Source organism: Zea mays, chromosome 6 (genome assembly GCF_902167145.1).
Source record: "Zea mays cultivar B73 chromosome 6, Zm-B73-REFERENCE-NAM-5.0, whole genome shotgun sequence".
Taxonomy (NCBI): domain Eukaryota; kingdom Viridiplantae; phylum Streptophyta; class Magnoliopsida; order Poales; family Poaceae; genus Zea; species Zea mays.
In genome coordinates this window covers 120060878-120075323 of record NC_050101.1, presented here as the reverse complement: position 1 = coordinate 120075323, position 14446 = coordinate 120060878, and the positions used below count along the sequence as shown (strand labels likewise).

Below are 14446 nucleotides of genomic sequence, written 5' to 3'. Positions count from 1 at the left end.
ATCAGATGTAGTACAAACTACAAACCATGGTACAGAGTCCAGCAAATAATCAAACCGTGTGAGTCACCTACACCTACTTAATATATAGATTTTTTAAAATCTGTTGTTGTAATTGTTTGGTTAAATTAGCTTTGTCGGTTGATGCAGCGCGGAGGGAGCGCGGGAGGGCGGAGGGACGGCAGAACCGTGCGCCACTGGGAATTGTGGACGCCTACAATATGTACTTAATTAGTAGTAGAGATAGCTGTTAGCCATCTATTAACTAAAAAGATTTGTATATCAATACCTCCCACTTATGTATCTCTCAAATTGGTAGAGCTAGTTGTACACAAGCAACTCCTAGGTGGTCTCATGGACGTGGGAGTCGATGACGAGGCTGTAGCGCAAATCATAGAACTCTTAGAGCAACAAATAATACAAACTTCGTTATCATCAGACACAACAAGAAAGACCAAAGCAACAGAGGGATGAAATACCCTTACTAACAACGACCTGATCACCATAAGCTCCTCACCTCCATAGTAATACACTGGTAGATAGAATATGTTGAGATTCATAAAGTCCTGAAGCACCGGCGTGATGGACTGCTCCAGCGGGATCGCCACGCTCATCCGCTGGCTTGTCGCAGCACCCTGCTGATTTAAATAGGACGATTAAGCGAACACCCAAATGCGCGTCGATGGTAGGTCTGTGTCGATTTGGGGCGAGGTTCTGGGCCCTCCTTACATCCTTATAAAAAACATGTGTAAGTACAATACAACAGAAATCATTTTATTCAGGGTAGAATATACCTCTGTTACGACGACGAGGGTTGGGAGGGGCCAAGGGGCTGGGAGCACCCTTCCCTGCAAACGGAGAGGCAACGCAAGGAAGCAGCCACATACTAGGAAAGTAGTTCATGTCTATGACATAAAACTGGTCTCTTGTTCCGTGCTCCCTAATCATATCAATGTTGAATAGTCTAAGACCCTACCAATCAGGTGAAAGGAAAAAGCAAAATGAGACTAATTCACTCTAAAGTCTAAACAGGGGAAAAACGAAGGCGCAAGAATCACATTACCGTAGTTCTCGTGCCAAGATCTCAAGCAATGGTCTCGGAGGAAGTTCTGATAGGGGCATGTTAGAAAATCAGTTGCCTACAGTGTTTTCTAATGCAACGGAAAAACCTACAAGGACAAAAAATTGGACAAAAAAAATTCACGAAAGGACCAAACTATGATATTTCCTTTTACTTCAATTGAATTCAAAAACTGCAAATACAACATAATGAGGGCTAAGTTTGTTATAATGATTCAACTCAAAGAAAACAACCAATTGGAATTTCCTTCTGCCTGGCCCATTGAGCCAGTAAAGTCAAGTACTGGTGGGCATACTGTACTATTTCATATTAGCAAATTTCAGACACAGATTTTCTTCTGGGAGAAATCTGCCATTGACAAGAAATGCGAAGGGACTGAAACAAAGTAATGCATGCCAAGATTTTCTGATCACTGCTGATATAAAACAACAGACGATCTGTACTTCTACTGAAGTGAAATAGATTCTACTTACCAGACGATATGAACTAATAGCAGGTACTACTCAGGGTTCCGAGAGCTCTAGCCATCTTTAATTTTTAACTGTAAATGTAAGATCTTTTATATCTTTAGATAAGCTGGAAATACTTACTACCACATGAGTAGGGGACAATGGCAAGTCAGGCCCATTGCCATCAGCAAACGCAGAGCCTCTGCCACACCACGCCTTGAGCACCCCGTCAGTATTCAAGCTAAGCCCCAATCCTGTCTCTGACAGTGCCAAAGCTCCATCGTCGTCGCCATTGGCAGGCTCAGGACTCCCCTCCTCGTATATTGTCCCCAGTGACTTCTTATTAGTCTTCTTCTTGTCTGTCACCTTCGCCATTGCCACTGAAGGTGGTGGTGCCGGAGTAATGTCTTTCACAGGTTTGGTAGGGCACATCCAACATTCAGGATCGACACTATGCTGCTTCAGCGCTTGATTGATGATGATATTCTGATCCTACCGGAAGCTGAGCCCGAGCACCATAAGGTTCCTGAGGTAGGGGTGCATCTTAGATCCGAGCATATTGGAGTCAACGCTTGAGCTTGATCCGGACGCCTCATTGTTTTCCATAGAGAGCTTACCCATGATGCCATCGATGCCCTCGGCCGCGCTCTGGTTGACGCTGCACAGAATAGAATCGGCGTCGAAACTGTCGTCATCGTCGAAGCCAAGATCCCTGGGCTCGTCATGCGCCGCCACAGCGTCGTCAGGGGTCGTAGGAGACGGTGCCGGGTCGCGAAACTCGCTGAAGACGCTGCTGACGGCAGCGGGCGACAGGCAGCTCTCAGAGGCGGGGATCCGCGGCGTCAGAGGCGACGGCGGCGGCAGGTCGCAGAGGAGGAAGGCGGTGTGGCCGCCGGGGACTGGGAACAACGGGAGGAGGTCGGAGCAGGATGAGTCGTCGGTGAGGCCGAGGAGGCGGCGCGGCGCGGCGCCGCCCCTGGCGATGGGGAGGGGTGCGGTGGGGGCAGGCGGCGCAGTGATAGGGAGAGGCAGAACCTGCGGGCGTTGATGCAGCACGGAGGGAGTGCGGGAGGGCGGAGGGATGGCAGAACCGTGCGCCACTAAGAATTGTGGACGCCTACAATAGGTACTTAATTAGTAGTAGAGATTTTAACTCGGGCTGGCCTGTTTATGTTGCACTTGTGGTTTGGGCTTTTCGCAAGGGGTTGAACAAAATATTTTTTCCTTTTTCTTCCTATGGCTTGTGTGGGAGCGAAGACGACCCCTCGATCACCTTTGTTTGTTTACTAATCAACTGTTTGAGTGCCTAACGTAGAACAAACAATAACCAACAAGACGAAGACGGGCGCGGGGATGTTCGGGGAGACCGAAGGCCTCTTCACCTCTATACTTGAAGAGGCAAGGACCTTCGTCTCATAAGGAGTCAACTCACCATCACCTAAGGTCTTGTTCGTTTAATCTCGTTACCCATGGATTGAATGGAATTGGGAAAAAAATAAGAAAAAATTTGATTTGATTGGAATTTAAACCTACCCAATATCACTCAATACACATAGATTAAGAGCTAACCGAACAAGCCCTAAGGGGAACAAATGTTGTCAAGGCGATCCTCGACGAAGGGTCCCTCAGACAAGGGCAACTCAAAGTCTTCGTTAAGATTGGACGCGCCAAGGCCAACACTTCGTTTGCCGAGTTGGGCATGCCCCGGCTAGACCAAGCCTACCTGTCAGCCCATGGCAGGGTAGAAGACTTGGTGTAATTAAGAAATAACAACTCTCTCTGTAATTACTCCATTGTACAATATATTCCTTGAATGTATGGGGTATGGACGTACTTAGGCCACATGTTGTAGCATCCCAAAAATTCAAATCTTGAAATTTTCTCAAACTTGCTCTAAATTCAAAATGAGTTATACATTTCGTTTCAAAATGTGCGTTTGCAAGTTGATATCAACAAATAAATTATAGTGGTCTATATTCTCTCCAAAATCCTCCTCAAAATATCCTACAAATATTTCCCGAGTGACCCCCTCAAATTCTTTCCAGAAATACTACCCAGATATTTCCCCAGTGACCCCCTCAAATTCTTTACAGAAATACTGCCCAGATATTTTCCTAGTGATCCCCTTCAAATTCTTTCCAGAAATACTGCCCAAATATTCCACCAATAATCCTCCAAATATATTCCTCCCGAGAAATACCTTCAAAATCATTTTTCAAGTCCCTACAAATATTTTCTTCATAATTTTCCTCATGCTCATACGTATATGTATGCCTCCGGTGTCATACACTGAGCTCTACAAGCTAATTACACTTATACAAGACAAATACATGCTAATCACCCACTAATCCTCTCATCCTCCCACTAATACTCTCATCCCTCCCCCTAATCCCCCACCTTGGCTATAAATAGAGGGGCAAGGGCCTCCTCTCAAGCCACCCCAAGCCATTTCATGGCAACTCTCTCCATCCCCCTCCCACACACACGCCCACTCCACTTCCCACACAAGCACACACTAGCACAAGGATTGTTCGGTCGTTCTTCGATCGTTTGTCCACCTGTTCTTAGTTTGTTCGTTCGTTCGTCCGATCGTTCGTCCGGTCGTTCATGGTTCATTCGTCCAAATAATCTTTGTTCAGACGTTATGCTGCCAAAATTCCGATCGTTCGTTCGTTCGATCATTCGATCGTTCATCGTTCGTTCATAGTTCCTATTCATCGTTCATCGTTCGTTCATAGTCCCTATTCATCGTTCGTCCAAATAATCTTTGTCCAACCGTTATGCTGCCGAAATTCCGATCGTTCGTTCGTCCGATCATTCGATCGTTCGTCCGTTCGTTCATAGTTCCTATTCATCATTCATCGTTCGTTCATAGTCACTATTCATAGTTCATCGTTCGTTCATACGAACAATTCACCATCACTATTCAGTCACTATTCACCATCACTATTCATCGTTACTATTCATCGTTACTCTCGGTACCCTGAAACTAGGGTACCCCTTACTACTGTATAAAGACGCAGTACCCACGCGGCTATCTTTAGTCGCGTGGTAAAAGAGTTGTATGTGGGACCAGACCATGACTCGCCCCAGCCTCGGGCAACTACTCTGGACCAGCAATAGCGCCTGACCCCACCACATGGGCGGGTTTGGTGCCGCCACGTGTCCAGAGAAAGTGATATACTCCAAAGCATCAACGGTGAGTCCGGATCCCCATAGGAGAGTGCCGGACCCGTGCCAGACCCCTGTATATACGGTCCAGGCCTCCAAGTTTGGCTTGGCCCAGGACCTCCACATGTGCGAACCGGACCCCTAGAATGGGATCCGGACCCCCCGTATGGGGCCCGGGCCGCCCATAGTGGCGTCCCAGGGTTCCAGGATAGAGCATACCCGGGCCTTAACCAAGACCGGGGGTCCGGAGCCGACACGTGTCCAGCCCTGGTCTGGTGGGATCCGGACCTATTCGCATACACTCCTGCTCCCCGCTCAGGCGGAGACCCGATGCTGCCACGTGACATACTACGCACGACATAAGCCAACGGGAGGAACCTGGCATGACGCCTCTGGGCTACGCGCGTCTTCACATTCATTACGGATAAGACGTGCGCTTGTCCATTCCACTGACAGGCGGCGTGCTCAGTCCACGATACATGGGCCACGCAGTTACTCGCACATTACCATATCGAGGGCAATGACTCACCATTACTCGTGCGAGTTACTTCCTATCAATGTTGCATGGACTGCGGTCATCATGACTCCCGTTGATTACTCATACATTACTCTATCAACAGTAGTTATTCACACAATGTATTTTCTCCATTATGCTCCTGGGCCCGCATGTCGGGGCTCAGCATCCTTGTATGTGCCTCCCTTAAACTATAAAAGGGAAGGCACACAACGTGACAAGGGACAGACTCAATCACACTCTCAAGACTACCTACACACAGTGGAGGTAGGGTATTACGCTCAGGCGGCCCGAACCACTATAATCCCTCGTGTCCTCTCGTGTTCATCCCGAATTCACTAAACAGGCAAACCGCTTAGGCCCCCTCCTCATCTTAGGATTAGGGCGGGTGCGTTCCGCCACCCGACCGGTGGATTTCCTCACCGCCAGTTACTATTCATCATCTTTACTATTCATCGATGATGTCTATAATTACTTTTTCGTTGTCACTATTCATCATTACTATTCATCGATCGTCCGATAACCCCAAATTTCAACTACTCATCCATCATGTTGTCCAGTCCACCTAAGAACTGCCAGACCAATATTCCAGTCATACGAACTCCGGTGACTGTGATTTTCCTTCCAGTGGGAACTTCCCATCTGGTCACCCATCCCAAGTTTCTCCAAGTCGAGCACGCTTAACCTGGAGATTCCTTCGAACCAGGTTTCCAAACTCAGATTCCAATAATTCTTGTTTCTAAATTCTTATCAAACTATTCCCTATCCAACCATATCATCCCTTAAGCATGGTTCATATTCCAGAAAACTCCCAAAATACTCTTGTCACATATTCTGCCTATAACTCTCATGTTCATACTAAGTCAGACGATTCATTCATCACTATTCTCACCAACAGTGAACTCTGCTGTACTACACCACATACACCCAGCTATAAATACACCTAGCTACCCTCTCCCTCTCCACACACACTCAACACCCCTAGCCAAGGCAAACACCCCACCCACTCGGTTACTCCGCTCTGCCGGCTATGCGCATAGTGTCGCTTCGCCTCCAATCCACCCTCCTGGTAAGCACCTCCACTCCACCACCAGTAATATTACACCACCACATGACACAGATTCTGCCCAATACTCTACCCATTCATATATCGCCGTTTTGACCACTATACTAAATATTTGTTGGTATACTTGCTAGTTTGTATATTTGCTTGTTCATGTTGCATAGTTATTGGAGCGTTCGTGGCGTCTCGTGGAGGCCAAATCTGCAAGTCTACGCCACGCGGTGGAGCTAGAAGCCAGTTCCGCGAGCTCTCACCCCCCTTCGCCGGATAAGCACGGCAAGCTCACTGGATCCCTTTGATGCATAAATTACCTAGGCTTTTTCAACCACAACCCTCAGCCTGTTATTTTATGCATGATATGATTTTGAGACAGGTTATTATGGCCACCCAGCCGCTTGCCACAATCAATCTTTATACTCCTTGACATATTTGTTACAAATGATTTGAGAAAAGGTATGAGTTTTCAAATGAAAATGTTTTCCAAAATGAGTATGATGAAGGGTTGTCACCCTTATCACCTTTTAAGCGGGATGATCAGGGACTCCCTAGTTTAGGGGAGGGCCTCAGGTGTTGGCTCAACTGGGTTAGGTGTGAGCAGAAGGATTGTCCCCTCATATAAGAACCGGTTTGTCATCCTTCTCTACCTTGACTCATGACAAGTACAACCACTCGAGACTGTATGGGCAGTCACTCAATCTGAACTCGTACGATCCAAACCCCAGGGTTATGATGGCTGGGGAGCACCGGGAGGATATGGAGGGGGAATGTTTTGTCTGGTTTGGACATGGCGGTGGCATGACTCCTTCCGGTATAACCGTTAAGGTAAGGACGTGCAAGGAAAGAGAGAGATTCGACATTTAGATCTCACGACGGTGAGATTGTAGAAACCGGACTAGTGGGTAAAGTGTACACCTCTGCGCAGAGTTCAAACCTATTCGAATAGTCCGTGTCCACTAGAATGGACGAGTCTGGTGTGGTATGACAATTAGTGTTTTGTTTTCCAAAAATGCTTTTGAAAAGTGGTTTTAAAAGGTCCGACGGTTGAGCCGTGAGCTATAGTGGACGGGAAGTCTAGTATCTGTTTTTGAAAATGAAAACCAGTGGGAAACTGCTGAGATACCTGGATGGTTTAGTCCAGGGGATTTTGTTCTATATTGAAAAACTTCCTGCTCCTTTGGGAGAGGATGCGCTTTGAAAAATACAAAATATTTTACAAAATAACCTTGCATCAAATATTGCTATTTCTGCAAAATATCCTGAGCTCCACATATTCCATGCATTATGTCTCATTTCCCATTCCGCGGGTGAAGGTGGGCTGCTGAGTACGTAAGTACTCACCCTTGCTTATTTGTTGTTTTTCAGAGAAGGAGATCGCTGATCGGGTAAGAGTTACGCTTGTTCCCAACCTTGCATGTGGCTGTTGGACCGCTGATTTGCTTCGCTGCGTATATCGAGCTGCTTCAGCTCCACTCTGATGTTATGTCCCGAGTTGTGGACCAACTCTTAAAGTTGATCGTCACCTTTATAGGTTTGTCTCGTTTAAACAGATCTGTAATCATCTGATGTATAAATGTGTTTACTAGCCTCCTGAGACTAGTAATTGTATCACATTTGAGTCTCAGAGGATTGGGGCGCTTCACATGCTCTCGGTTGCCCTATAAATACTCTCGTCCTGTAGCTAGATAGGACACGCGTCCATGCCCGCGGCAGGCTGCTGATGCAGTGGCGCCACCCCCACGCCCGCACGAAAAGAGAATACGGAAGAATGTGGCCTTCTCCCGGTACAAACCATTTCCCAGTATGTCTCCCTATATCTATAATTTCTATTACTCTCTCTGTTACACTTCATAATTTGTTTGACTTTTTTACCCTAAGTTTGATCGGGTCATCTTATTCAAAAAAATCATAGGTTTTGTTAGTTTTTGTTGTGATATTATTTAGCATATAATATACTTTAAAGATGGCTTTGAATTTTTCGCAAAAATTGAATACGATGAGCCGTCAAATGTGGCACAAAAAAGTCAAACAAATTCTAATTTGGGACGTAGTCAGTATATTTTACTACAACCTCTAAAATATACCCCATATATACATCACGTCTCTAATTATTCCTGACACCTAACTCACATATACACTTTAACTTAGTTATTTAATATTTTTATCAACTTTAAAAGTTTTTAAAACTATACAATATTTGTACTAACTTAATACACATTATTATTTGGTTATATAGCTTAAATATAGTTAATATCACAAAAACTATGTAATTAAACTATAGAGGGAGAATAGTGCTTCTTATATATGAAGGAGTTTCTCCTATCCGCCTATATGCGATGGTATGGAGTGGAAACAGTTGGAGCTTTGTCTCCCCAAACAACATCCTCACTTCCTCAGTAGTGAGAGGGAGCTCTAGTGATGCATTGGACAACATCGCATGATAATATAGAAGGACAAAAGGTTGAGCGACATATAGTCATAATTTGTCAAGGTCGTATCACATTTCTTTAAAACATTCTTCATTTTATATTTTATTTCTCTTCAACATTATTTTTATATTTGATTCTCTATATGTCGAAGACTCACGTTAAAGATCTATTTTGCTCTAATTTCTATATGGACTTATTTGTTATATCCTAAATATCTTATATACAAGGACGGGCCCATGGGACAAAGTGGACCATGGCTCCCCTAATCCTTTGAAACTACCCATATATGTAATATGCATTTATTGTAAATTGTAGAAAATGTGAACAATATGATGGACTAAAATCAACTGTGGGCCTCCTCCTTGTCCACTAACAACTAACCCGCATAGGCGCACACGTGAGGTTCGATAGCCCATTTCATCTGCTTCTCAACCGTCGAATGCCTGCATTCAAGCCACCGTCACCCGATTTTCCCATGTTGGCATGTTCCCGACGCCGACGTTTGATTTCCCGTTCTCAATGTTGATACCTAGTTTCTCGTTCCTAACGCTGACGCCTAGTTTCCTGTTCCCAACATTGATGGCCAGTCCTGGCGTGGCGACGCCCCGTCCACTTCTCGGTGTGGTGTGTCGTCGTTGCCGCCTCATCCCATCCACTTTCCACAGGTGTGCCGCACACAACGCACTTGCCTTGGAGCCCGATGGTCCGGTCGTGGCACCCCTTTCCTCAGGCGTAGGCACCTGTGAAAGTGCACCTAGCCCTTTTGTGGATTTTAGTGATTTGGATAACAATATTTTTAAAGGACTATCAGTTTGCTAAGTGTTGATTAGGAAAGTAGAAAAGACAATCATGATTGAAAACAGTCAAGGGACAAGGATTGATATGAAAATGTCTCATATACACGGATTGTTCATGATAGAAAAGTATAAAGGATCAACATCAAACAATGATAAGATATCCTATAAGTAAGGTCCTTTGGATATGTGGAGATGGGATATTCTATGGAGATCAAAAGTCAAAATATCATTTATCAGATAATTAGACATCAAAGGATTCAATGTACACTAAAGAGGTATGGCTTAAGAAAAGCTTTATCAAGTGGAGAAGCAAGTTCTCGCCTCTAATTAAGGGACAAATCAAGCCAGATAGAAGTCATATAAGGATGAGTAATGTTTGTTGAAGATAGATATTGTAGTAAATGAGAGGAAGTGTCAAGCCAAAATGAATAGGGTATAAGGAATCGTGAATTGGTTTGACCATATCGATGTTGGTACATATATGTTTCTATGAGAATCACACTGAGTTTTGATTGATCTTAACACTCATATCTAGATGACATTAAAGAAAGGTTCACAATATTGAAAAAATGAATTTTGAATGGATATTCAATGTAATGTGACTTGGAGACAGTCTGATAGGGTGAATACATGCACGGAAAGGGCTTCGAGGGACTAAGTGAAGGTGAAGGACAAGCATATGGCTTATGGACCGAGGTACCATGGCTAAGGTGAAGAAGAAAGTACTTGCAAGATGTCGACAGACTAATCAGATTGTGAAGAGTCATACAGTGATGAAGATCACAACATTAGAAGATGTGATTGGAAGTCATCGGTTTAATTCATATGTGATGAGATGATTCAAATCATATGACATGGGGGTTGCTAGCTCAAGACAAGTGAAGAATCATGGTCACAAGTCCAATGAAGAAGTATCAAATAAAGAACCTGGAAATGGCTCGTAGTTGTACAAGACTTCGATAAAATGACCAAAAAGTGAAAAAACTAGAAAGAATCAGAGTTTGGGTCATTCTAGTGTTTAGATATGTTCTTGGTTACCATTGCAGCATATTAGATCTCAATGAGTAATAGGATTACTTAGATTTGAAGTTTGGAGTTCCAAGTGTCTATTGGAGAATAAGTTTGATTTTTATTTGATTTCTTGAGTTTAGGAATCGTCATACTATCAAGAAGGATCCACAAATGAGTATTGGTACTTGCACTAAAAAGCTAAAAATAATTGATTCAAAACTTCTAGTTTACCCTTGTTAATTCTTAGGGGAAGTTTGTAGTTCAACCTTTTCAAAGTTTATCTTGGTTTTGTTCCAAGTTTAAGTTTTTCTAAGGATGCCAGTTCAACCGGGATTAGGGCCGATTCAACCAGAATCACTCAGGTTCCTCTCTAGAAAATCCAGGTTCAACCGGGATTTGAATTTAGGTTCAACCGGGATTTTGTAGAGAGCTCTCTATTGAATGCCAGTTCAACCGAGATTTATATCGATTCAACCAGGATTTGCGTAAACGCCCTGTAACCGCCAGATATCTGATTCGGGGATGACTATATAAGCCTCTTCCTCCCTCTCTAAACCATAAGAGACTCGACCCAGACCCATTGACGGTTGCTTTCCTTAGATTCAAAGCGATTCAACTCTGATATCATGCCCCAAGTCTTCCTCCCTTGATCGGTGGGAAGAGCCTTCGATGTGAGATAAGTTTTAGATCTCAAATGCGACTTCAACTCTCATTCTTTGATCTATCTCTTGAGCTTTGGTGCAAGAACAAGTTCTTTGTGAATTCATTTCTCTTGGAGCTCCAAGATCCTAGGCAGCTAGGCGTCGCTTGTGAGTCTCCAAAGTTTGTGGAAGACCGCAAGAAGTTTGTATTACCCGCTCTTTTGAGAAATCTCTAGTAAGTGACCTCACTTGGATCTTTGTGGTCGATGAGGGGAGGATTAGGGTTAAAAGACACCCAGCTCTTTGTGGGCGCCTCATCGAGGAAGTAGGGCACCTTGGTGGTGTGACCGAACCTCAGGATAAATCTTGTGTCTCTTGTGTTCTTGATTATTATGATTGTTACTGTTCTTCGTACTCACATTACTTTGTGAAAGATTTTTCCATAAATTTGTGGTGTGTAGGTTTTGCAAAGTTTCCCTTTCAGATCTACTTTATACAACCCTAAGGAACATCAAGGACATCACATAGGTAAAGTTTATTTAGTGATCTTAGGGATCAATTCAGTTTATTTCTTGTTTTCTCATTGAACTGGTTCATAGTGGTTGAACTGCCCCTGGTAGCGATAGAACTAGCCTGCACCAGTGAACTGGTTATTCTCTGTTTTCGTTTCGAGTTTTTGGTGAAATTTTCACGTGTGGACTATTCACCCCCTCTAGGCCACTTTTAGCCCCTCGCCCCTTCCAGTTGTTCTAGGCTCCAGCACCGCCGATGGCCCACCGCTACAGCTAGGGCTGGACGAAATGATTGTGGCTCGCTGGCTCGCTCGGTTTATGGTCAGCTCGGCTCGGCTCGGATCGGCTCGTTTGAATTTTTTCACGAGCTGAGCTGACATCCTAGCTCGGTTCGTTAACGAGCCAGCTCGCGAGCTAAACGAGCTACCATATTCCAGCAAAACAAAACTATATGCATATCATTTACATAATAATTGATGAACATGTTATATATATGTGAGGTGTCTATGGCCTATGAATTAACATGCTATATATATATATATGAGGTGTCTATAGCCTATGAATTAAACTAATGATTAATGAACTATGTCTATGTGTTAATTTGGTCTATGCAAATATAATTATGGATTAAACTGATGAACATGTATGTGAATTATGAATTAATGAGTGATGAATTATGCTAATTTGGTGTTACATTGACGTGGTTTGTGAAACTATGAGTATAATTACTATTTTCTATTGTTAAATTAGTTTGAAATTAACTAAAAAATAAATATTATGTATATATTAATTTTTTTCTGCTCTGGCTCGCGAGCTAAACGAGCCAGCTCGAGCTCGTAAACGAGCCGAGCCGAGCTGACTCTGTGGCTCGTTACCTTAACAAGCTGAGCTGAGCTGGCTCGTTAGCTTAACGAGCTAGCTCGAACTCGGACGAGCCGAGCCGAGCCGAGCTGGCTCGTTATCCACCCCTAGCTGCAGCTATAGGTGTACATTCGGGCCACCCGGCCCGGCCCGGCCCAAGCCCGAAAAGGCCCGACACATTTAATTTTGGCTCAGCCCGGCCCAGTATTAAATTCGAGCCGTGTCGTGCCGACCCCTCGGCCCACGGCTCGGCCCATATTCAGTTAAACATGTCGGGCTTTAAACGGGTGGCCCGAAAATAGTAAAGGCCTGAAATACAAAATTGGCCCGAAATACACATTTGGGCCCGAAAAACAAAATCGAGAGGTCGCGCAGGGGCGCAGCCGAGCAGGAAGGCTCCGGTCGTGCGCAGGGGCGGCTCCGGTCGCGCGTAGGGGCGGATCCGGTCGCGCGCAGGGGAGACTCTGGTCGCGCGCAGGGGCGGCTCCGGTCGGCGGTCGCGCGCATGGGAAGCTTCGGTAGTCCGGTCGACGGTCGCGAGCAGGGGCGGTTCCGGTGGAGGCGTGGAGCCTGGAGCTGGGGGGCGCCTGGCCGCCTGGGAGGCCGAGACGGCGACCGGACGGGGACGGGACACGAGACGGAGAGACGAACTCGCGTTTTAGGGTTTCTGGGCAACGCAAGGCAAGACATAAACGGATAAACCTAATGGAATGGCCAAATGGGCCTCGCCTTCGCGCCTTAGGCCCGTCCCGTGGACAAGTGCAGCTACGCCTGTGCTGCCGCCTGCCGCTGTCGAGGCCGTGGAGTGGAGGCAACCATTTTGGGCCTTTTCGTGCCTGTTAACGGGCCATTTCAGGTCTGCTTAAATGGGCCGGGCTCATGCCCGCCCGTGGGCCTCGGCCCAAGCACGACCCGATGCATCGGGCCGGGCCGGGCCGACCCGAAATAATTTCGTGTCGTGCCGTGCTTAGGTCGGGCTTTTTTTCGTGTTTCGTGCCAGCCCATTAAGCCCGGCCAAAATGTACACCTATAGCTGCAACACACTAGTGGAAGGTACCGAGGAAACTAGGTAAACATACAAGTTGTATTGCCGATATTTGCATAACTGATAACTAGATTTGCTTATAATTGTTGATGATTACTGCTCCTCTTTGTTTAGATAAATGAGGAGATTTTTTCAACCTCTTTCAACGGGTTCTGCAACTGGTGGTCAGGATAATACTAATGTGAATGATACGCCAATCGTGCAAACAAGAATTTAAGAACAATCAATTGTTGGGCATTTAATCTAGATGAAATAGTTGTATATCTAGCATTAAGAAGACAAATTGTTGAGCATATTATAAATGTACAAGATGAAGTTAGAAGAGCCTATATTTTGAAAGGTCCATGCCAACCAAGAGGTTTAGGTTTTCCTCATAGACAATATGGCCAGAGTTCAAGACATTTTCAAGGACAATGGTTTGATATGATTGGTTGGAATGCAGTGAGTCAAAGGATGCATCCTATTGCTTTTACTGCTTTTCTTTTTAAGCAGCTAGGAAAGGGTGGTAAATATGAAGCTTTCACCAAAGTTGGGTATAATAGTTGGAAATATGCGGTTGAAAAGTTTAGATCCCATGCTGGTGGTGTTAATAGCATTCACAACAATGCTAGATTGCATTTTGATGATTTTAATAATCGAAGACAAAGTATAGATTCTATTATGTCTAGTGCTACTCGTGACGCTGAAAAGCTCTATAAAATCCAATTAACTTGTTCATTAGATTGTACAATATTTCTTTTGGTGCAAGGTTTAGCTTTTTGTGGTCATGATGAGTCAACTAGTTCCTTAAATAGGGGTAATTTCAAGGGTTAATTTATTAGGTGAAGGTTAAAATTAAAGAAGTGATTAATGCTTTTGACCGTGCTCCATGAAATTGC

At 44.7% G+C, this 14446-nt stretch overlaps 1 pseudogene; it reads right to left on the bottom strand.

Moving 5' to 3' along the window:
- Positions 1–1297: 1297 nt before the first annotated feature.
- The window catches only part of LOC103631332 (uncharacterized), a 35491-nt pseudogene continuing 22342 nt past the window's right edge, over positions 1298–14446 (bottom strand).